Raw genomic sequence first — 24,467 nt, 5'->3', positions numbered from 1 at the left:
CTGATGAGGAGAGGAGTAACATGAGCTTTTTTTGGCTCATTGAAGACAACCCTCGCTGCTGCATTCTGGATCATTTGCAGAGGCTTGACAGTACATGCAGGAAGGCTCGCCAGGAGAGCATTACAATAGTGCAGTCTGGAGAGAACAAGAGCTTAGACAAGAAGTTGGGTTGCTTGCTCTGACAGGAAGGGTCTAATCTTCCTAATGTTGTATAAGGCAAACCTGCAAGACCGGGTCGTTGTAGCAATGTGGTCATTGAAGCTTAACTGATGATCCATCACAACTCCTAGGTTTCTGGCTGTCCTCGAAGGAGTTATGGTTGACGAGCACCGCTGTATAGAGAAGTTGTGATGAAGCAATGGGTTAGCTGGAATCACCAGGAGTTCAGTCTTTGTAAGGTTAAGCTGAAGGTGATGGTCATTCATCCAGCTAGAAATTTCACTCAGACAGGCTGAAATGCGAGCAGCTACCGTCGGGTCATCTGGCTGGAATGAGAGTTGGGTGTCATCAGCGTAGCAGTGATAAGAAAAGCCATGCTTCTGAATGACAGATCCTAAAGAAGCCATTTAGATGGAGAAGAGGAGTGGTCCAAGTACTGAGCCTTGAGGAACCCCAGTAGCAAGGTGGTGTGACTTTGAAACATCACCCCTCCAAGACACACTGAAGGATCTGTCAGAGAGGTAGGACTTAATCCACAGGAGAGCAGTTCCAGAGATGCCCATCTTTCTGAGGGTGGACAGGAGAATCTGGTGATTAACAGTGTCAAAAGCAGCAGACAGGTCCAGTAAGATGAGTACCGAGGATTTTGAAGCTGCTCTTGTAACCGAGGGCTTCAGTAACCGAGAGCAGAGCAGTCTCAGTTGAGTGGCCACTTTTGAAGCCAGATTGGTTGCTGTCCAGGAGGTTGTTCTGTACAAGGAACATAGAAAGCTGGTTGAACACAGCTCGCTCGAGTGTCTTTGCAATGAATGGAAGAAGGGATACCGGTCTGTTACACTGTTAGTGTCCAGAGCAGAAAACTGAGAGAGTGGAGGAAGTGAGGATGAAACCACAGCAGATAGGCGAGATGGAGAAAGTGAGCGTAGGTTCCATCGAAAGGTGACCTGCGTTGGAGTGTGTGCCACTTCAGGAGTAAGTGCTAGGTTAACAGTAATGAGGAAGTGGTCAGAGGTGTGCAGTGGACCAACTGAAGAGGTGTCCACAGAGCAACAGTGCCTGTAGATGAAGTCCAGTTGGTTGCCTGATTTGTGAGTCGCTGTAGTAGACACTCGCTTGAGATCAAATGAGGTGAGCAGAGTTTTGAAGTCAGCAGCCTGGGGTTTATCTAGGTGGATGTTGAAGTCACCAAGCAGTACCAGAGGAGTACCATCTTCAGGAAAGTTTGATAACAGCACATCCAACTCCTCCAAGAAGTTTCCCAGTTGACCTGGGGGACGATAAATGACCACAAAGTGGATTTTAACAGGGTGGGTTACAGTAATGGCATGTGATTCAAATGAACCAGTACCTGTAGGTGATGGGTGAAGATCAAATTTCCATTCTTTGGATATAAGGAGACCCGTACCTCCACCCCTCCCAGTGGTACGAGGAGTGTGGGAACAATTGAAATTAGTGGAGAGGGCTGCAGGGGTGGCAGTATCTTCAGGTTTGATCCAAGTCTCTGTCAGTGTCATGAGGTTGAGACCGGAATGAGTAGCAATAGAAGAAATGAAGTCTGCTTTGTTAACTGCAGACTGGCAGTTCCAGAGACCAACTGGAATAGAGAGCATAGTAGTAGAGGTCAGAGGGACATGGCGTAGGTTAGTAGTGAAAGTCTAGGTACTCAGTATTATAATATAATATGTATTCTACTATTCCACAGTTCAAATATTTGGATTCGTTAAGATTTTCTTAAAATTTCATTGTATTAAATATATTGCATTAGCATTAATTTTCAGTAATTATCAAAGCATTTTAATACTAAAATAACCTTCTGAACCTAGGACAGTTTAGAAGTCCTCTTCTGAGTACTTTTGAATCCCTAAGAGAAACTCACTAATGAGCCGAAGCATTATTATGAGACTGATGAGGAGAAGCTGAATCGAATAGAAACTGCATGCAATTAGCCATAGGCGTAATACATTATGTATGTTATATGCAGTGTTGTGTTTACTCCAAAAATTTAAATTTAATTTATTACTTCTTACAAGTAATTAAAATATTACTTTACTTACTACTTTCTGACAACAACAATTAGTTGCACTATTCTATTACCTAATACAACTTCACACCCCACAGTAGTTTACTGCATGTCTTCTCCATAAAATTATTTCTAAAATGTTACTAACAATATATTTCTGCCACATCATGACCAAAATGTGCATTGGATCGCAGTCAGAAGTTTTTTGTTTGTTTTTTTTAGTTTATTTAAAAGGGTCATATGATGCTATTTAAATTTTGGAGTGTTGCAAGTTCTTGGTACATAACGAATATCTGTAAAGTTGCAAAGACTAAAGTCTCAAATCCAAAGAGATACTCTTTATAAAAGTTAAGTCAACCCCCAATACACCCCCACCCCCCCCCACCCAAAACGGCTCATCACTATATGGGAAGATTTGAATAATGCTGCCCAAATGTACACGCAAAGAAAGAACCAGTTCACCAAATTGAACTGAATCATTGAAAAGGTTCACGTCTCCAGTACGCACTAATCAACAAATTACTTAAGTTATTCAGTTTATAAACGTGCCTTACACTCCCTCTCACATGAAATAAACCAATATCCCGAGTTATTCAGTTACAGTACATTGACTGAACTGCTAAAAGAGAACCAATAATGGTATGTGCACGAGCAGAGTAGCTGGACTGAGTATCGTGTTGGTGGCCTGGGAGAAGGCATATGTTAAGGGGTGTAAAATTTCTGTAACGTGCTTGAGGCATTCGGCCAATCACAATGCAATTGTAAAAAAGTACACTTTTTTATAGATGCTAACTGAAATCTTAGTAAATAGTTACAATAATAGTTACTGCAAAAAATAATATTATTACCTTAACTAGTTTTAGCCCTTGAATACAAGATTTTGTGAAATTTGCTAAAGTTGTCCACATAGATAATCCACCAGGCAGGTATTTGGTGGAACATAACTTATTTTTCTTTAATTCTCAATAAGGGAGAGGCCATGGGTAAAACTGTAACTCTCTGATAGAAAGACATAAAATATGGAGGGGTCATTAACAGTGTTCATAACCCCACTGAGCTTCTGTCCTTAGCAATTTGTACTGTGTCTGGGTTTAGGGTTATCCAGTATTCAGCATCTGCTCGTCTCCCTAGCTAAGTCACTGCTGAAGTCTCTCTGTTCCATTTTATGTGGTGGTGGTTGATTGTCCCTAACAGCCTGCAGCTGAGGTTCCCTGTCAGAGGGGAAGAGGTGAACACCTGTGTTGGAGCTATCCCTTGTCCTGAACACTCTTACTGGGTGGCACAGCTCTTGTTGCTTACTCTGATGGGGCTCTCCATGCTGCTGAAGGTGTTCAGTCTGCTTTGGGGGGGACCATATGTCTTTCTGTCCACCATACTAGTAACTAGCAACTTGTTACTACCCAACACTGGTTATATGCTACATAATACTTGATAATGTTACACACATATACTTGATGTGCTTTAATAATAAAACTAAACCTGAATAAAAATAAATAGATGGATAGATCAAATAAATGGAAATAGATACAATAAATGGTCTGGATACATACTGGATCCGGGTGACTGCAGTGACCCTCTGATCTGGATACAGACTGGATCTGGTGGCTACGGTGACCTCAGAATAAGAGAGAAACAGACTAATGTTAGCATAGCTGAAACACTTTACTGCATGTTATAATTGCAAAATGCAATATTTTTTTCAAATATAGTCTCAATTTTTACAAAATGGTGTGCAGTGTAAGTCTATATATATAATATTTATATGGTTTGTATTTAGTTTATGTGCAGAACATAGTCCTAGACAGTTGAGGGCAGTCACAGAGAATTAAGGTTAAGTGTCAAAGCTTATTGTCCATGGTGGTGTGGATGTAATACCACATCAAGAATGGTTAAACAGATATGTCTGCTGCAGTGGACACCATGTATTAAAAGGTTACTAAGGCGTGCTGTGAAAAAAGAGAATATGATGAGGATAACAATCACAATAACAACATATCCTATTTCCATAAAGCAATATAACTTCCTCAACTGCTATTTATTGGTATTGTTTTTTTTTTGTTTTGTTTTTTTTGAACCCCCTGCAAAAATGTTACCACATGGAATAGGCTACATGCTTTTATCTTTAGTCACATGCATGAAACATAGCCCCCTCACTTTGGTTTGTCAGTTAAGATATGTTAACAGTTACGGTAATGAAGATAAATGGGTTAGCACAGCCTTGCACAGCGCTGTTGTAAGTGATTAACAACAATAGAGATGACGTGTAAGAGCTGCCAACCCAGAGACTTGTATGCTGACAATCCCCTGAAGCACTGCTCATCATGCTGTTGACATAAGCACACGTTTGCCCATCAGTGTCTCAAGGCACATGCCACTTTAGAGGTTGGTGGATGTAATCTGAATTGAACTGTAAAACAACGAAAGCATTTTGTTGTTATTATTATTATTATTATTATTATTATTATTAATTAAAAGACTGATATCATAGCTGAAATAGGGGAGTTGTTACTAGATTTTGTTAGCAGTATAAGGGAGTCATGCTTCATAGCAATAATCTTTAGTAAAGATTCCAAGTCACAGCTTGTTTCAGATTGTTGACATAGTTCAAAGTAAAACCTGCAAGGTGCTTTGAGTTTGGATTATAAAGCACACCAAATCACGTTCCTTTCATATTTCAGACATTTTTGTTGTTGTTGCTGTTGTTGTTGAAGTAAAGTTTTAGCATTTCACCAGCCTTGTAATGATTTTCAGCTTTCTGCAAAAGTAAAACCTTGCAGGCTTAATGTTGAGCTACAGTATTCTGCTTGAAAATAATTAAAACCCAACAAAAATGCTTGCATGGAAAATAAAATCTTATTCAGTGTAATAACTGGCATTCAGGTCATTTTTGTAGAAACAACTGAGGGAGGCATGGCTGGGAACTTGGAAGAATCTTCCAGAGGAGGAAGGATATCCAGGAGGAGGTCGGCAGACAGATACCAGGGGGCTATGAAGGAGGGAGGAGCCAGGGAGGAGAAAGGAGGGACCCGGAGGAGGAGGAGTACAGCAGGACCCAGGCCACATCGATAACAGTGGCCCACAGTGGAGCCGACGGTGGGAGGAGCCATGTAGGAGGGATATTTGTTGGGTTATAATAGTGGTTCCCAATCATGGTGCTGGAGAACCCCCAAAAATTTAAATTTTAGATGTCTCACTATCCAAACACACCTGATTTAACTCATCAGCTCATTAGTGTAGACTCCAATGCTGCGTTCGAAATGCCATACTATCATACTACTCTTTCTGCAGTATCCATTATATATGCTGTGCATAGTGTGCAAATTAACAATATCAGAATCTGCTAAATATAACTCAAGTACACTGAAATCAGTACAGAAGTTGTGTTCGGAATGGCATACTACCATGCAACTCCTACTATATTGCAGTATGCTGTGTGTATACTGTGAATAGTAAGTGAATGATCTGTTAGCATGGAATGCCCTGATTACCTGCTACATTTGCTGAAATTTGATGCATCTGAAGACACTGCATTGGATACTGTTTCCCTGAACGCAACGGACTCCATGTAATGTTTCATCTTCAAACGTGAGTAAACTGGAGACAGGGGATAGTAATTATAAAACACTTTTATACACACATTACTGTAAACTACAAACTATCCCCGTGCATCCAAAAACAATATCGCAAGTAGGATATAAATTGTACTTTAATCTCTACAGCACATTTCCAATCAAGTCAAATTACGTCACCTTTATATCTATAGTGCTTTATACAGTACAGATAATTATAACGATATTGAATAATACAAACATTAAAGTAATATATAAATCATTTGTTGGCAGAGACAATTTACATTAACTCCACCCACCAATGCATGGCTGCGATAAACAGCACTGCAAATGATGTCCATTCATCAATTATATCAGTAGCCCAGTGGGTAAAAGACGTGTGATGAAAGATTTTGAGACGAGTGACCCCTTACCAGAACTTGTTCTAGGCTTCTATTCCCACCACATATCAGATCAGAAAGGCATTTATTTTCAATAAAAATAAAAGAAATGTTTGAAACTTTGAAATAAAACATCTCCTTAATACAGTGTTTAGTAGGTAGTTATCAGTATAGGTATCGGGAGGTTTTTGTACCAATAAAGTTTCATTAATTTAATAATATTTTTAAGAATGATAATTTAAACACTATGTTACTGCATACTACTATGTACACAATTATTATTAGTTCTGCTCAGTATGTAAAGTTCATTAATTATAAACTGAGTTCAATTGGGCAAAATAGCATTGTTTACTAGTATGAATCCTTAATTAATAAGCCTTTGTAGAAATAATGTTAAGTACATTTATGTGAGGTAACAACCTCAGCAGCTGTGCTGAATTAATGTTTTGTCATGTGACAACACTTTAGCATGCTTCTCTGAAACATTTGTTGCTTATTCTATACTCTTTCACACACTATTCTTAGAAAAATAGTAGGCAGTATACACTGTGTACTGGGCAGTATGTAGTAAACAAGTATGCCATTTTGAACATAGCCCAATACCTCAAATGTGTCAGATAAGAGAGACACCAAAAACATGCAGTGTTGGGGGTTCTCCAGGACCAGGATTGGGAACCACTGGCTTACTGTATAAAGGTTGCGATTTCTCACAAACTGTCAACCTAGGGTATTGAAATAGCTAAACTGGCAGTGGGTGGAGTCACTCAGACCAAAGACAGACATTCTGACACAGGACACATTTCACAGTATAATAACTGAATGTAGAATTGCTTTTCAGAGAAACTGGGAACACATCCAGTCGCCAACAGTCCCTGTCGCTCAAAACACCAGAAGCAAACAGTCCTTTAGAAGACTAGCTGTATGGTTGGAAGACAGAGAGCAGCTCAAAGGTTTTGTAGCACATGATTTAGGCCCAATGCCAATTCTACCCCTTTCACACATTCACATGAAGGGTTAAGGGTGTCTCGATTCTCTTTTGGTTGGAGGAGTTGGGGTACGGGAAGGGCCAGGCAGCCTTTCAAATGAATATTTTTTCGGGACCACACTTCAAACTAATGGGTATGAATTATCTCAGCAACATGGATGCCTGAGCGAACAAAAAGACACATAAATGTAAGCATTTTGTAAATAAAGATTTTAATGAAAAGTAATCATTTGTTTTGTTACATTCAATTGTGAGTTCATATTAACGTTCATGTTACTCAAAGAAATGTTTGCAAAACATCGCTAAAATATTTTTTTATTAAAATTAGATTTTATTAATATTATCTATAAAATAGAATTGGGATTGGGCCTTAGTGTCTTCCTCTCAGCAGTATTTGGAAATTGAGCTGTCCTAGTGTGATTTCCTTACAACTGATCAATTTTAAACCATTGTACTTTTATTGCAACATGTTGTAATACTGTATCTTCCAGGAATCAATCCAGCTTTCTAGTCTACCTAGTTTTTGATCAGCTATTCATTCTACAATCCACAGAGCCACTGCACCATATTGTATTTACCAATGAACACTTCCCCCTGACAAACCCTCGGCACGTCCAGGGTATTGGCAGTTACATTTTACACCCCAATGCAAAATGGACTTTTTAGTGGCATGTGTGCCATGTGCAAATTGAAGACAGGCACAAACACACACTCTCTGCGTTGTTTAACTAAGCCTCTGAGTAATTGCGGGCTACATTCCCCCTGCACCTGTTCTGAATTCAGCCTATTAGTCGCACTATTTGATTTTCCTCCCATTCATTTACAACAGAGAAAAAGAATAAAGAACCGGTGCAATACAGTCTGTTTGAGCTCCCAGAACAAAAGGCTATTCTGTCTTCCCCAGACTCTCTGAGATACGGTTGCCATGGACTTTGGCTTAACTGCAGCTATGCAGTGAGCTTAACCAAGTCATTAAAAGGATTTAACATGTTCTAAATGTGAAAAAAGTGACTTTATTGTATTGTATACGTGCTCTTGAATGATTCAGGAGAGAGTTAGTGCATCATCTATGAGGAAGACTAAAAGTTCAAGTCATTCAAACAAAATTAGCCTCCCATACCTGTAAAAAGGAGTTGCAATTATCATGTCCTCAATTTTTAAGAGCATCAGAAGTTCACCAGGCATGTTAGGATGTTTTATGTACCAGATACACGTAAGTAAAGTAAGACGAAATTCTGACAGCTTGTAATGTAAATCAATGAAATCTGTATTATAGTACAGCAGGCTACTTATTAAAAGTACATATACATATTAATTGTTTCTCAAAAGCCTAATTGATCATATTAGATACATTTTAACATGATTTGTCTAAATATGATGTATGGATCAAGTACAGTGAGAGTTAATTTTGAAGTATAACAATATAACCATATTGGCGGTTTATTAGTATATTAAGTACATGCAGTATTAATGCTTAATTCAGCCTGATCTGATTTTAGATTCCCTAATCCACCCTATACCTAAACTTAACAACTACCTTACTTACTATTAATAAGCAGCAAATTAGGAGTTTTCTAATGCAAAAGTTGTAGTTAATAGATAGTTACTAATGAGAATTGGGCCCCAAACAAGTGTGAACATGTATTCTCAAAATTATGTCAGTAAAGAAGTTTTCACAGTTTTTACAATCATATTAAATTGCTTTTACTTCTTTATCATTGAAATGACAGAAGGCATTTAGTGGATTGTATGTAACAGGTTTTTCACTGTTAAGTGAAAATTAAGGTTTTAAGTGTTAATCTTGTTGATACAGTAGGCTTTGTAGGGTTATAAAAAAGAAAGACATATGGCATTGGAAAATTTGTAAATGATGACAGAATTTTAATTTTACTAAAATTAAATGTTACGATAGTTTGTCTAAGTTAACACAATCCATGCGATACACTAGAGTCTTTTCAAAGACCTTTAAAAAAAGGCAAATCCTAATTAGTTTAATCTTAGCTGTCGTGTAAGAAACTTCTCGTCCCATAGGGGATTTTCAAGCATCTGGTTGTGAAGCTCTGAAACCATTGAGAAGAATAATTCTGCTGTTTCTGGCTCTAAAAAATACCAAGAAAAACCCTTGAACAGCTCTTTAGCAATTTAACAGTTTCCATCAGGGACATTTTAGGAATCTAATCACTTGTGTCTTTTGAGACATGATACTAATTAGCACTGAAATATACATCAGTCAGCTCTTCTCTTTAATTAACCATGATGGCATATCGTCACCAATCTGGAGATTTTCTTATTATTTTCCCCCCATTTTTATTCATCACCCATTATGACTTTTACTGGCCGCTTACATGAACTATTTTTGGATATATACATCACTTCCTGTTTGTTGTTGGCGTTTGCACTGTGTTTGAGCTCCATCACTATATTCTTTTTATCAACTATATTTTATCTTAAAAATCAATTTTATACACCATCGTTTCTGTTTCTATAACGTGTGAATATATCCTCTACCGTATTCTACAACAAAAACAATCAGAGTGCCTCATTATCACTAGTTTTATTTTGATCTCCCAGGTCTGCTATTAGCTTATACTGTACATGATATCCACCCAGAACCGCTCCGCTCCCCTCCACTAGACGGGACGGGACGTGATCATTGGAGACTCCATTATCCGACATGTCCGTGCTACGTTAGCCGAAGGTAAAGTACACACTCATTGTTTCCCTGGTTATCATGTTCTCGATGTTTCTGCCCAGATATCCATGATCCTGAAGGCCGACGAGAGCCCCAGAGCGGTCGTGCTTCACGCCGGGGTTAACGACACCGCGCTGCAGCAGACGGAGACGCTGAAGAGGGACATCAGGAGCCTGATTGAGACGGTTCGCAGCACAATGCCCGCGGCGATGATCACCGTGTCAGGACCACTGCCCACGTATCGACGAGGACACGAAAGGTTCAGTAGACGTTTTGCTTTAAATGAATGGTTGTTGTCATGGTGTAAAGAACAGAATCTGCTCTTTGTTAATTACTGGAATCTTTTCTGGGAGCGTCCTAGTTTTGTGCTGAAGGCCTGCACCCCAGGAGAGTCGGAGCGGAGCTGCTTTCTGACAACATCTCCAGGACACTTCGCTCCATGTGACTAGTAAGACAATTTTCAAATAACTATTTATGATGACTTTTGTTCCACGCGCTTAAATGATAAAAGTACTTGCGCTGTAAAAACTATTAAGACTTTGTCTGTTCCCCGAATAGTGAGGTCAAAATATTTTATAATATATTTAATGTAGGATCTAAAAAAAAATTGTATCCTGATTAAACCAGGAAAATGTAAAGTAAATGAACAAAAACAATTTTTGGGCTCATAAATATTAGATCACTCACACCCAAAGCAGTTATTGTAAATGAAATGATCACAGCTAATAGTTTGTACTCTGCTTGACTGAAACCTGGCTAAAACAAAATGATTCTATTGGTCTAAATGAGTCTACTCCACCAAACTACTGTTATAAGCATAAGCCCCGTCAGACTGGTCGTGGCGGAGGTGTTGCAACAATATATAGTGATATTCTCAATGTTACCCAGAAAACAGGATACAGGTTTAACTCATTCAAGATACTTCTGTTTAATGTTACACTTTCAGAAATGAAAAAGAAATCTAATGTATCTCTTGCTATGGATACTGTGTATAGACCACCACGGCCGTATACAGAATTCTTAAAATAATTTGCAGATTTCCTCTCAGACCTTCTAGTTACAGTTGATAAAGTGCTAATCATTGTCACAGTGTCTGGTTTGTGTTCCCTGGGTATCCAATAGATGTCCTCCTTTCCCCACGGTGTCTGTCACTTCATTAATCACATTCCTCACGTCCCTGCCTAATCAGTGCACCCAGCTGTCACTAGTTATCAATTATGTCACTCTGCTAATTTCCCATTAGCGTTTGTCTCTCCTAGTGTGTATTTAACCCGGTCTGTCTTAGTATGTGTCACGGAGTCGTTGTGAATTAATGTCCGTCAATCTGTCTTGCCCATGCCTTGTCTTCTCGTTTTGTTTATGTTTGGATGGATGTTTTGGTTTCGACCCCTGCCTGGACTGTTACTCTTTTGGATTTACCCTTTAATAAAGACGTACCTGCAATTGGTTCTATCTCCGCGTTTCCTTGGATCCCGGTCGTGACAGATCGACTCAGTCACAGTAAGAACCAGCGGTATGTCTGCCAATGTCTCATCCCCAGCCACAGAGCGGGAGAGAGACGGTTTGGAGGGAACTCGTCTGGTGGTTTGGAGGGGGACCAGGGGAGGTTGCCGAGGAGGGAGTGGTTGAGAGGAGACTCGGTATCACTCTCAACCATGGCCTCCCTTCGACCCGGGGCTCGTGTGGAATGGGTCAGAGCCACCGTCTCACCATGGCGGATGGCGAGGAGAGAAGAAGCGCACGCCCGCCATGGTGGCACCACTGCCAATGATGGCCGCTAGATCAGCGCCAAGAGGCAGGATGGACGCCAGCACACCGCCACAGCACAAGGTGGTCACCAGTCCAGCGCCACGGTGCAAGATGGTCGCCAGCTCAGCGCCACAACACAAGATGGCCGCTAACCCAGCGCCATTTTTCCACGCTGTCAAAGATCCTAGGGATTCCTAAGACCGTTCACGTCACAGCTGCTGAGCCAGTGCCACAACCCAAGATGGCCGCCAGCCCAGCGCCACAGTACCAGGTGGCCGCCAGCCCAGCACCACAACACAAGATGGCCGTTAACCCAGCGCCAATGCCCAAGATGGCCAATGGTCCAGAGCCACAGCCCAAGATGACCGCTCATCCAGAGTCCTACCCCAAGATGGCCGCCAATCCAGCGCCACCACACAAGATGGCCACCAGCCCAGCACTAAAGCACAGGATGGCCGCTAACCCAGTGCCATTGCTCAAGATGGCCACTGGTCCAGAGCCACGGTCCAAGATGGCCGCCCGTCCAGAGTCATGGCCCAAGATGGCCGCTAATCCAGCGCCACAGAACAAGATCGCTGCCAGCCCAGGGCCACAGCACAAGATGGTCGCTAACCCAGCACCAAAGCCCAAGTTGGCCACCGATCCAGAGCCACGGTCCAAGATGGCCGCCCGTCCAGAGTCATGGCCCAAGATGGCCATCAATCCAGCACCACAGCACAGGATGGCCGCCTGTCCAGAGTCAGGACCCAAGATGGCTGCTTGCCCAGCACCGCTGCACGGGATTACAGTCACAGCTGACCCTCCGGAGACGAGTCAGGTTCCAGTGGACTCTCCAGAGTCGAGCCAGGTTCCAGTGGAATCTCCAGAGTCGAGCCAGGTTCCTGTTGACCCCCGAGAGTCGAGCCAGGTTCCTGTTGACCCCCGAGAGTCGAGCCAGGTTCCTGTTGACCCCCGAGAGTCGAGCCAGGTTCCTGTTGACCCCCGAGAGTCGAGCCAGGTTCCTGTTGACCCCCCAGAGTCAAGCCAGGTTCCTGTTGACCCCCCAGAGTCGAGCCAGGTTCCTGTTGACCCTCCAAAGTCGAGTCAGGTTCCAGTGAACTTTCCAGAGTGAGTCAGATTCCTTTTGAACCCCCAGATTCGAGACAGGTTCTTGGTGACCCCCCAGAGTCGAGTCAGGTTCCCGTTGACCCCCCAGAGTCGAGTCAGGTTCCAGTGAGCCCTCCAGGGTCAAGTCAGGTGTTTGTGGACCCTCCAGAGTCAGGGCTAGTCACAGATGACCTTCCAGAGTCAGGGCTAGCCACCGATGACCTTCCAGAGTCAGGGCTAGTCACCGCTGACCTTCCAGAGTAAGGGCTAGTCACCGCTGACCTTCCAGAGTAAGGGCTAGTTACTGCTGACCTTTCAGAGTCAGGGCTATTCACCGCTGACCTTCCAGAGTCAGGGCTAGTCACTGCTGACCCTCCAGAGTCAGGGCTAGTCACTGGTGATCTTCAAGGACAGAGTCAAGTCACTAGTGATCTTCAAGGACAGAGTCAAGTCACTGGTCACTGGTCACTGGCCTTGACCACAGGCGTGTGGTTGTCTTCTGCTCCGACCTGACCACACGGTTGTGGTGGTCTTCTGTTCCGCCCTGGAGGACTCTGGCTTCGACCACAAGGAAGTGGTGGTCTTCTGTTCCGCCCCGGGGGGCTCTCGCCCTGACTACACGGTTGTGGTGGTCTTCTGCCCCACCCTGGAAGACTCTGGCCTCGACCACAAGGACGTGGTGGTCTTCTGCTCCGCACTGGGTGGCTTCATGTTGTTTTTTGCTTTTTGTTTTTGTGTTCACTCCTGTCTCTGTTCCCCTCTTTTAGCCTGGCCCTCCGTCCCTCCCCCTGAACCTCCTCCGGTCCACCTCCCTCCTGGTCTCCCTGTTTTGTGTTTACACTTCTGGTGTCTGTTTCCCATGATTCCTTTCTGGCCCTCCGTCCCTCCCCCTGAGCCTCCACCTGTCCGCCTCCCTCCTAGTCTCTGTTTTATGTCTTGTCGTGGAGCGTCTGGGAGCCGCTCCGTAGAGGGGGGGTATTGTCACAGGGGCTGGTTTGTGTTCCCTGGGTATCCAATAGATGTCCTCCTTTCCCCACGGTGTCTGTCACTTCATTAATCACATTCCTCACGTCCCTGCCTAATCAGTGCACCCAGCTGTCACTAGTTATCAATTATCTCGCTCTGCCAATTTCCCATTAGCGTTTGTCTCTCCTAGTTGTGTATTTAACCCGGTCTGTTTTAGTATGTGTCACGGAGTCGTTGTGAATTAATGTCCGTCAATCTGTCTTGCCCGTGCCTTGTCTTCTCGTTTTGTTTATGTTTGGATGGATGTTTTGGATTCGACCCCTTCCTGGACTGTTACTCTTTTGGATTTACCCTTTAATACTTACCTGCAATTGGTTCTATCTCCGCGTTTCCTTGGATCCCGGTCGTGACAATCATGGGAGATTTTGCTGACCTAATAAACTCTTTTGGAGTCAAGCAAAATGTCACCGGGCCCACTCATCATTTTAATCATACACTAGATTTAATTATATCTCATGGAATCTATCTAACTGCTATAGATATTGTACCTCAAAGTGATGATTTTACAGACCATATCCTTTTATAGTGCATTCTGCGTATCACTGAAATTAACTATATATCTCAGTGTTACCATCTGGGCAGAACTATTGTTCCAGCCACCAAAAACATATTCACAAATAACCTGCCTGATCTATCTTAACTGCTATTTGTTCCCAAAAATACACATGAACTAGATGAAATGACTGGCAACATGGGCACTATTTTCTCTAATACATTAGAAGCTGTTGCCCCCATCAAATTGAAAAAGGTTAGAGAAAAACGTACTGTGCCATGGTATAATAGTAATACTCACTCTCTCAGGAAGAAACTCGTAGTTTTGAACGCAAATGGAGAAAAACGAACTTGGAAGTTTTTAGAATTGCATGGAAAAACAGTATGTCCAGCTAGAGACAGGCTCTAAAAACTGCTAGGGCAGAGCATATCCACAAACTCATTGAAAATAACCAAAACAATCCAAGGTTTTTATGTAGCACAGTGGCTAAATTAACAAATAACCAGACGCCACCTGATTCAAATATTCCACCAATGTTTAATAGTAATGACTTTATGAATTTCTTCACTGATAAAATAAATAACATCAGAAACACCATAGCACATAACCTGCACTTGTTAAAATTACAAATGACCTGCTCCTTGCGTCAGATCAAGGCTGCATCTCATTTCTAGTCTTACTTGATCTTAGTGCTGCGTTCGACACCATAGATCATGACATACTCCTAGATCGATTACAAACCTATTAACGTATTCAAGGGCAGGCTCTAAGATGGTTTAGATCCTACCTGTCAGATCGCTACCATTTTGTTTACTTAAACGGGGAGTCATCTCATTTATCACCAGTAAAATATGAAGTGCCACAAAGATTATTGGACAAAAGAACAGTACACAGAATCTTGTAGATTACAATTTGCAACTAGACGGATGCAATGCTACTTCCTCTACAGTCAAAAATCTGGGTGTTATATTAGATAGCAACTTGTCTTTTGAAAATCATATTTCCCATGTTACAAAAACTACATTCTTCCATCTTAGAAACATTGCCAAGCTACAAAACACGTTACCTGTTTCTGATGTAGAAAAGCTGGTTCATGCATTCATGCCCTCTAGTCTGGACTATTTTAACGCACTTCTAGATGGTAGTCTTGCATCCTCTATAAATAAGCTACAGGTAGTCCAAAATGCAACAGCTAGAGTCCTTACGAGGTCAAGAAAATATGATCATATTACCCAAATTTTACAGTCTCTGCACTGGCTACCTATTAAGTTCCATATCAGTTACAAATTATCATTACTTACCTATTAGGACCTAAATGGTTTAACTCCTGTGTACCTAAATAGCCTTATACCATACTACAATCCATCACGGTCACAAAACGCTGGACTTTTGGTAGTTCCTAGGATAGCAAAGTCCACTAAAGGAGGTAGAGCTTTCTCACATTTGGCTCTCAAACTCTGGAATAGCCTTCCTGATAATGTTCGGGGTTCAGACACACTATCTTGGTTTGAATCTAGATTAAAAACACATCTCTTTCACCAAGCATTCAAATAATGTATCTCTTAAATTGTGACGTTGTATCTGATCAAATGTGCATTCTTATTCTTTAGCTTGGGTTAATCTAATTACTTTTACTTTGTTGGAACAGCAGCTATGCTAATGACGTCTCTATTTGTTTCTATGTTTTGCCACAGGATTTACAACTAGGTAACTAGGATTTACACAAGCTACAATCTGGATCCAGAACACCTGAGAAGAGATGATGCTGATCCTCAGAGGACCCCAGATGATACTCACCCTGAATCAACAACAGAACTAACAAATATTGCTACAAGTGACACTGCATCATATAATAATTGCTGTTAATGATGTTCATCGTCTGGCTGACTGCGTCTTGTATTTATTTATTTTTTCTGAAAAATCCTGTCATAAGCACACAAACTAACAGTCACCACTTATAAGCTACTACTAAATATTGTACAAATGTAATTTTCTGTAAAGTTGCTTTGTAACTTACCTTTGTATTGTAAAAAGCGCTATTCAAATAAATTTGAATTGAATTGAATTGAATTTTGCAGCTCTTTCAAGGATGTTGGCTTTGTGAGGTTCTTTGATTGTTGGGAAAACCAAACAATATTGAGGTTTGCTGTCAATTTCCTGCAATAGTTCTGTGTTGTCTGGACACAGTCCTCTTTAATGTTTGAAAGTCCTTCAGTTTTCAAAAATGTTATTCTCTGCTGATGAAGAACTGCAGTTACAATCAGTGTTGGCGTTGTGCATTAGCACAAGTTATGTAATCAGATTACTTTTTTTCAAGTAACTAGTAAAGTAACATTAATTTTAAATTTACAAGAAAACACATTCATTTATTTTTCAAATAAATTCCCATTAATTCACTCTCAGCTCTCCTGAACGCATCATGAGAGAAATTGTGAGTAAGCGTAGAGGCATTTCCTTCAGCCTGAGGCTCATTAATTAAATTTTTGGTGTGAAAGTTCCTTTACAGTTGCCTTGTTTTATAAGCAAGCCCAGCCTAGGTGACAAAAATAATGCAAAAGTAACTTAATGCATTAATTTCCATAAAAAATCAAACAATCAAACAAACACAAAAAACATTAAAGTCTCCATTGACTTTATATTGCAGGAAGCTGGCTTTTTGACATTTTTGACTTATAACAAAAACAGAGCAATGCCTAAAAGATGTTATGTGACAAGGTGTACAGTAAACAAGCTAAAAAACCCAGCAACTAAGTTTTTATAAGCTGTCGACCAACCAAAAAATTAGCATTTCAATTCAATTTGATCATTTCTCAAACAAAATGATGGTTTGGAAAAGAGGCACTGACATAGACCAATACAATTTAGTTTCTTAATATATCCCCAACTCTCAGATTCACATAGGGTGGTGAAATAATCTTTTGACATGGTTAATAATGATAATGAATGGTCTTGTTGCCAATTACGTGTCCTTCCAATGGACATAGTCTTCAGAGTAATATGACACATTTTGCTCTACTTTTGTGTCCTAAACGCTCATTTTTTTTAGGATCAACAGCTTATAAAATTGTAGTTCTTGGTTTTTTAGCTTGTTTACTGTACACCTTGTCACATAGCAGCTTTTAGGCATTTCTATTTTTTTTGTTAAAGAAGTAGCCAATATACTGGTAATAAGCATGCTAATAAGCAAATAGATAATATTAAGAACTGGTCGCTAAAGTGTTGCCAAATAAGGTTTAATAACAACAGATCAACAACAGCAACAACAATAATATTGTTTATTTATTTGTTTGAATTATTTTTGGGTGTGTGTTCATTGCATGTGTAGTAATGTGTTTGCCATAAGATCAGGTTGCAAAATTGTTGTTCATAGATTGCTCCATATAGTACAGTTGGATGTCCTTGACCTTGACTTTCAGTCTTTATACCTGTGTGTCTATGTAATGTCCATATATGCATATCATACAAACACATACACTGTGATATTCTCATTTAATCTCAGACAGTTTTACTGTTAGCCCCAGCCAACATGAGCGCAGATCTAAAATGTGCGGAGTGAATTTATGAAAAGGTTAGCGCCTCCTGTAACAAGCCCACTAATTGAAGAGTATTCTCAGGGGTTCCTTGGAAAAGGTTAAACTCCATCTGTTGACTGTGAGATGTTAAAAGGGAAAATTCACTGAAAAAAAAAAAAAAAAAAAATGTTTGTTTGGATCCTAGATGCTTGGAGAGGGGAACTGCACTTACTGCAGCCCAGTCAAACAACTTGATGGTTAAGATTTATTTGAATATCAATAGTACGAAACCTCCTACATCAGATAACATTAACTACATTTAATATGTCTATAAACAGACATTAATAGACTATCTCATGTATACACAGTAAAACAGTTGCACATTGGTGATGTGAATTTGACTTTCTTACCACAATCGTCTTTAATATTGTCATTTATACCATTTCTATAACCATTTTTCCAGACAGTGTCATTTTCCAGAAGCGTAAGATATATTCTACCAGCATATCGACTGTGTTATTTCTGTATTGTAGAATTATTTATTATTATTATTATTATTATTATTATTATTATTATTATTATTATCAGAGGTGTGGTAAAAAAAAAAGAGGTGGGTAAACTATAAATTCTGGGTGACCACATTGTGGTCACGGTAAGGTGGGCCACTGCCTTTGTATGTGTATCCTGATGACTTCGCTATAGGCTCTTTTTTAAAAAAGAGGAATAGAGGGGGATTCTTATATCCAGGGGTTCCAATGCAATACACTTGTACGTAATGATTAGGGATTTGGGATTATTTTAATAGTCGATTAATCTGTTGAATATTTTCTCAATTAATCGGTTAGTTGTCTATAATATGTCAGAAAAATGTGGATCATTGTTTCCCCAAAAGCCCAGGAATGGTCCTCAAATGGTCCTCTCGTTTTGTCCACAACTCAAAGATATTCACTGTAACAAAGGAGAGAAGACACTAGAACATATTCCCATTTAACAAGCTGGAATCAATTTTAATTTTTTTTTTTACTTATGTCTTTCATATGTTTTATCAATGACACAGACTGCAATGACACAGACAGCTTCATTGCAGAAGGACATCCTTTTGGTCACGTGGTTCACGTGAGATGATTGACAGCTTTACAAACTAATGATATTGCACTGATGTCATAGCTGACGCGAATCAATTAGTGATGGGAAGTTCGATTCTTTTCCGCGAACCGGTTCTTTCGGACGGTTCGATTCAATAAACCGGTTGAAAAAAACGGTTCATCGGTTCTTTCACGCTCTACGTAATGACGTCATTGGCGATGACGTAATGGCGTCACATCTATCAAACATTCAAATATATAAAGTCAGTAATCATAACTTTAGTCAGTTAAAACCTCATAATCATGAAAAGTTTACATTTGAGTTTTGCAACAACACCTAAATACAGTAACAGCAATAATGTGCATATGAGGATTTAAGTATTGAAGATAAGTAAATAAATTAGGTGTCATCAGCGCACAAACCATGATCCACTTAATAAACATAATCCATTGCGATGTATTTGTTATTAAATGAACTTACGTTTCGCCAGATTGCCCTTCATCCAAGCCCTCGAAATACCCGCGCTCATAACATTACTAGTACAGAATCAGAATCAATCACCAAAAGAATCCCTTCGGTTCAGACATGTTGTGAGTCAGTTGGCTTCACGCTGAATCGCGCATGCGCAGTGTCATCAGTTCATCGGTTCTCAATTCGGACGCGTCCGACAGAAACGATTCTCGGTTGAGTGTACTGATGATCCGAAAACCGATGCAACCGGTTCTTGACTCGAGAATGAGAATCGCTCTAACCGGCACGTGCTGCAGTTCAGTGTCATCAGCTGCTCTACTCGTGTTCATGTTCTGTTTACTACAAACTCAATTTGTGAATGTCATCAACTATAAATACAGTACAGATATCTCATAAATCATCCCTTGTTCCTATTAAACATAAGAGTCTTTAGAGTCTTAATTATTGTCCAACTTCCCTGAAAACCCATTTGGCCTATACATTATATACAATATACAGATTGGAAACATTAATCTAAAAAAAATAATAATAAAAAAAAATCAAAATAAAATATAGTTATTTTATCACACTTTCCGATGTTTAACAAAATACTTAAATTACACGCATGCGCAATATCATCAGTTCATCGGTTCTCAATTCGGACGCGTCCGACAGAAACGATTCTCGGTTGAGTGTACTGGTGATCCGAAAACCGAAGCAACCGGTTCTTGACTCGAGAACGAGAATCAGCTCATCGGTTCTCAAATCAGACGCGTCCGACAGAAAAGATTCTCGGTTGAGTGTACTGGTGATCCGAAAACCAAAGCAACCGGTTCTTGACTCGAGAACGAGAACTGCTCCAGCATTGGGCGTGTTTGTTCATTATCTGGCTCGGCTCGGTGTTCATCTTCAGTTCGGTCTTAACAGCATTTCATTCAGTGTACTGTTTGAGTAAATGGATTACCCCGGGATATTGGTTTAGTCTGACTCAGAGAGAGTGTCAGTCACGTTAAAAAAGTTAACAGCTTAAGTAATTTGTGGATTTATGCTTATTGGAGACGTGAACCGTTTCAAACGATTCAGTTCGATTTGGTGAACTGGTTCAACCGGTTCACTAAGAAGAACCGGTTCAATTGAACGATTAGTTCACGAATCGGCCATCACTAGAATCAATAAGAGTAGAGTAATCGTTAGCTCTGTTAGCTGTTATAGCTCTTCAGATCGCATAAATCCGTGTAAAATAAATAGAAATGTTATTCTGTATGACGAAATGTTTTACAAACATGTCATACAATTATTTTCTCTTCAAATGTGCGCACCATTGGACTATAGCCCTGGCGGATCGTGGATATTGTATGTAGCCTATACGAACACAAATAAACCGGAGATGAGATGAATGGCTGCTGTATGAGTGATGATTTCTATTCAAAATAACGAACGTTTTATTTTGTTTTCCGGATTATCCATTTTTGAATCTTGATGCAGTCTGTTGGGTGTCGTTCATTTTGAACGAATCTTTAATATGACTCAGGACTACCGACTTGTCTCAGAGAGTGATTCGTTCATTTTGTGTTGACCGCACATGTGCATTACACAAAATATGGGTTCTGAATTGACAGGTAAGGTCTTTTATTCTTCCTGTCGGTCCCATAGAGACGGGAAGAGAAAAGATTAGTTCATTTTGCTGAACGAGACTCAAAGATCCGAGTCAGTAAAATGATCCGAACTTCCCACTACTACTGGTAACACCGCAAGTAATTGGTCAACACTGACAAGTTGCTGCGCAATATGAAATACTTCATCTTTAACAACAAACAATCTATGAAACTAATAATGAACAATATGAAACTAAAACGACATAAGCTTAATTTAAAATGTCATTGGAACTGTAGGCTATTTAGAGGTAGATAAACTCACTTTAGAGGTGGATAAACGCACTTTAGGTGGGTAAACGCTATTTCCGAATTTTAGGAGGTGCGTAAATGGCGTTCACGTGCGTTTAGCCTCCACTACATACCTGATTATTAGTATTATTGCACTGTAAGTTACCTAATGTGTGACTGTCAATGGCTCTCCACTGAAAATGAAACACCAACTCCTAATTTGTACTTCCGTGTAATTTTTTAAGCGATATTCCAAAATCCACATAAAAATAGGTGGGATGGAAACATATATTGACATATATTGGCCTCTGGACGTCACTTCCCATCCTTGGTCATGACCAAATATGTTAGCTTTGCTTGGCAGCATAAAGGAAATGTATGCAATTGTTTGTAAATTTAACTGACTGAAAATGAAAGTAAATGAGGAGTGTTGAAAGATTTCTTATCTTGTAGCTCCCTCTAGTGGACTGCAGTTGTCCTCTGGAGAGGACATTTTTGTTCAGCTAATGCAAGCCTATTGGACAACTTCAATTTTTAATAATGATTTATATAAAAACTGTAAGCATCAACAGTTAGAAAAGATACAGAAACAAACTACAGATCAGGTCTGATGTCTATTAAGAGTTTGGTGCCTGTAGCATTAAAGCCCTAGGATGAGATACAGTACAGTTTAAAAATGTTTGTCTCAGAAGAACAAAAAGTTTAAATATTATAACACTGGTATTCTTAAGACAAAATAACTGGCAAATAATGTACAGTAATAACATTAGTGTGGTGGATCAGTGAATGCAGGAGAATAGGAGAAATAACACACATACTGTGTTTCTGTGTGGAGCAGTTAAACTGAATACAATGTTTATATCTCCTTGTTTCCGATGATGAGAGAGATGAGAACTACTGGCCAGCCTTGTGGACAGAGCATCAGGCAAGGTCATTTAAAAACAGGAACTCTTAAATATGATTTGAAAATTGCCTTAAGATAAATGTAACTGACTGAGTTAAATGTTTAAAACTTAACAGTAGAAAGTCCATTCTCCCCAGCTGTACATTTTACTGGCTGTTAAAGTCTTCTGTTGCTTATAATAAATGACATGTTGATATGACATAAGCAGTTTTCAGAATTCTCTCAGTTACATGTAGATGCATATTGTATGCATTCGTGAGTGTGGTGGTGATAGGGTGTTGCTTGGGATGGTGAGTAGCTATAAGGCTGTGAGAAAAATCAGAGTATACTCACTCCTACAGCTCTGCCCACTCGTTCACCTTCACCTGAATTGAAAATAATCGTGAGACTTTTTTTTTTTTCCATTGTCATAATATCATAGGGACTACTGAAACAACATTTAGAAGTTGACTCTAAAATACAAAGTATTTAACATAAAAATAAAGCTATGTAAACTCTTGTTTTGTTTTTTTATTTTGTTTGTGTGTGTGTGTGTGTGTGTGTGTGTGTGTGTGTGTGTGTGTGTGTGTGTGTGTGTAGATGTGTGTGAGCTTGTTTACGTGGTTAATGAGGACACAAATTTGTATAATGACATAGGTATGACACAGGTATTACAATGAGGAGGTGGTTTATGAAGACATTTTTAGCAACCTCCTTAATTCAAAACGCTTATAAATCATACAGAATAAGTTATTTTGAAAATCCAAAAATGCACAAAGTGTCCTGTGAGGATTAGGTTTAGGTGTAGGGTTGGGGTAGGGCAATAGAAAATACAGTTTGTACAGAATAAAACCCATTACGCCTATGGAGAGTCCCCATAAACCACATATACCAACATCGGCCAAATCCAGGAAATACATCATATAAGTAGTAAAGTGGTCAAGTGCAAAGAATGCAAGTATTTGGAAAGGGCAAAACTCAGCCTGTTCATAACATCCTTGTCTGGTCACGTCTTTCACTGATGTGTGTATAGACCTACCTGACTTCCTACCTGGATATTGGATACTTTCTTTCTTCAGTCTTCATCATCTGTCTTGCTTTTCCTAGTTTACACATTCTCTGGATTCCATTCACACTAAACCTGAAAAAGCATTTAAAGGACTTCGGTCGTCAGCTAAGTGATGACTGTGGTTACAATTTGACTGTTTTACTCATCTGTATATTCTTCTGTGTCACTGTACACTAATGAAGGACCAGTGCCTGTATTCTGTAGTCTCCTTTTCTGTTTGTGACACAAACACGTACATTATATGTGTCTCTCCATAGGGGGAATGGAATTTGAGTATATTTTCTATGCCTTAACTCTAACCCTGACCCTATCACTTTGTCTGATGCAAGTGCCAAAATGTGACATGACAGTATATACTAGTCAACATTTGTAGTGGATTGAAACCTTTAATCAAAGTTGTCCTAAAACCAAAATGTGTTCTTTTCTCATGACAACTTCAAATGTTTACTACACTGGATGCAGCATTGAGAGAATACATTTTTACAAGTTATTTCATAAACTATTTACATGCTTGCAGTGATGGTCTGTTTTGTTTGGTATAGATGTGCAAACTTAAAAAGAGGCACAGGATAATTATGGAATATAAATGAAATGTGTAAAAGCTTAATGTAAAAAAAAATTACGTGATTTCCTGTAGTTTTCCCTGCCATCTCTTCTTGCCATCACCATGTTTCATTAGATGATCCGCATGACTGTAGTCCAAAGTGTCTTTAAATCTTAGATAGGAGGGTCTGTTATAGTGAAAATACTGTGACAGGTCCAGTATTTGGTGTTCCTAATTATTGGTTGTAAAAGTACGCTTAAATAGGTTTTTAAATGACATGAAAACTGCAGATCCTTTGATAAGCAACCATAGCAGCTCTCTGGTTAGTATGTGTGAACAATGACTAATCTACCACCAACCTCTGATGTCACGGAGATCTATACACCTGTTCAACAATGCACATTGAATACATATTACCCAAGAACCCCAATGAGCTCCCAAAAACTGAAATAGTATTGTGCCATTATGAAACAGTATTTAAAACTCTGGGACAACTGACTCCTGCTGTGCCAAAGAGAAAGCAGTGATTGATGGGAGAATTAAACTATTCTGTGAGCAAATATTTTGTCATATATAAAATGTGCTTCATACAGTAATATAAAAATTATCAACACAAATTAAATTCAGATCTTAAATATTGTTTTATACGATTGAATTGACTACAATGAGTTAAACACAGCTTGTTTATGTAAATACTAGTATATATATATATATATATATATATATATATAGGAATGAGATAGTATCTTCTAACATGGAGAGAGAGAGAGAGAGAAAGAGAGAAAGATGTTATTAATCAGCCTGAATGCATTTAATAGGTGCTCATTCTGGAAATAAACCCCTTAGATGCACTTTATGAATCTATTTTGTACAGACCATAG

General features: G+C 39.7%; 1 long non-coding RNA gene across 1 annotated transcript in view; it reads left to right on the top strand.

The window, feature by feature from the left end:
* LOC127979308 (uncharacterized) overlaps positions 1 to 24,467 on the top strand; it is a 45,685-nt gene that overhangs the window by 3,975 nt on the left and 17,243 nt on the right. The window contains exon 2 of the long non-coding RNA XR_008158773.1: positions 9,868 to 10,253. This is a non-coding gene — a long non-coding RNA (uncharacterized LOC127979308). The remainder of the gene's footprint in view (positions 1 to 9,867; positions 10,254 to 24,467) is intronic.

The sequence above is a fragment of the Carassius gibelio genome, chromosome B19 (assembly GCF_023724105.1).
Source record: "Carassius gibelio isolate Cgi1373 ecotype wild population from Czech Republic chromosome B19, carGib1.2-hapl.c, whole genome shotgun sequence".
NCBI lineage: Eukaryota > Metazoa > Chordata > Actinopteri > Cypriniformes > Cyprinidae > Carassius > Carassius gibelio.
This window is presented reverse-complemented; position numbering and strand designations above follow the sequence as displayed.